The following is a 1,224-nucleotide window of genomic DNA, read 5'->3' as shown; positions in this document are numbered from 1 at the left end:
CCAGAAAGTCCAGGGGTTTTGGGTTCGAAATTTTCTGGGTCTGGGAGGACAAAGGGGGTTGATGAACTGACTAGTCAACCTTTAAGTTTCACTCCAGGCTTGAGCCCAGTGACTCTCTCATCTTCTGTGTTTTCACCTGCTGGAGAAACTGCCTCCACCCAATTAACTGATCTAATCAGGTCCATTGGGTCAGAAATAGGTGAGTCCATCAAGATGTCGTTGATGCAGAACTCTACTCTGGAGCCTCAACCTGACTCAACTCCAGATCACAACGAGAACACTTCACAGTCATTTCAAGGTTGTACTACTGTTATTGATGCATCAAAACTTAATCTTGTGTTACGCTCTGATGTTGATGTTCCACCCTACTTCAGGGGTGACAAATCTGATAAATGCTCTGTTTTTGAGTGGGAAGATCTCATGCAGGCCTACCTTCGACAGAAACCTTCCACTAATGCTGAACAGGTAGAAGTGGTTATGAACAGATTGATGGGGAGGGCAAGAGATGTCACTAACGTTTGGATGCGTAGTAATGCAAAGGCTACAGATGTTTCTGTTATCTTTACTATTCTCAGGCAACATTTTGGGGACACCGTTCATTCAGATCTGCCTCTCGCTGATTTCTACGCTACCACACCATACACAAATGAGGGACCTCTTGATTACTGGATACGGCTTAACAAAGCTGCAGAGGTTGCTGAACGGTGCTTGGCTAGTAAGGGGGAATCAATGGCTGACCTGAGTTCACATCTGGTACTCATGTTTATTCGTTATTGTCCTGACAGAGAATTGGCGCTGGTTTTTAAAACCAAGCCTTCTCGCGACTGGACAGCTAGTGAAGTGCAAGACCACTTGGATGAGTATTTAAGAGACCATGTGGTTGTTCGGAGCCGCGGAAAACAGAAAGTGGCGGTTACCGAGCTTTCACACGAGGGGGTGGCTGGCAATGAACAAACTGTGTTGCCCACTTCTTGACAGGGTCTTGAGTCTGCTGGAGACAGCGCTGATCAGTAACACTCAAACTGTAAACAACAGGTCTAATAAGCAGATCTCTAGACGTTCACGGGAATGTCAGGTTTGTGGTAACCTGCAACATGACACTAGGTCACACTGTAGGATGCACAGATTATGCTTCCGATGCTTCTCTCCGGAGCACATCAGTGTAGGGCTGTTGTAAACGAATATTTTAGTAATCGAGTAATCTATCGATTATTCTTACGATTA

Source organism: Poecilia formosa, unplaced genomic scaffold (assembly GCF_000485575.1).
Source record: "Poecilia formosa unplaced genomic scaffold, Poecilia_formosa-5.1.2 Scaffold636, whole genome shotgun sequence".
Classification (NCBI taxonomy): Eukaryota; Metazoa; Chordata; class Actinopteri; order Cyprinodontiformes; family Poeciliidae; genus Poecilia; species Poecilia formosa.
Note: the sequence above shows the minus strand (reverse complement) of the source record.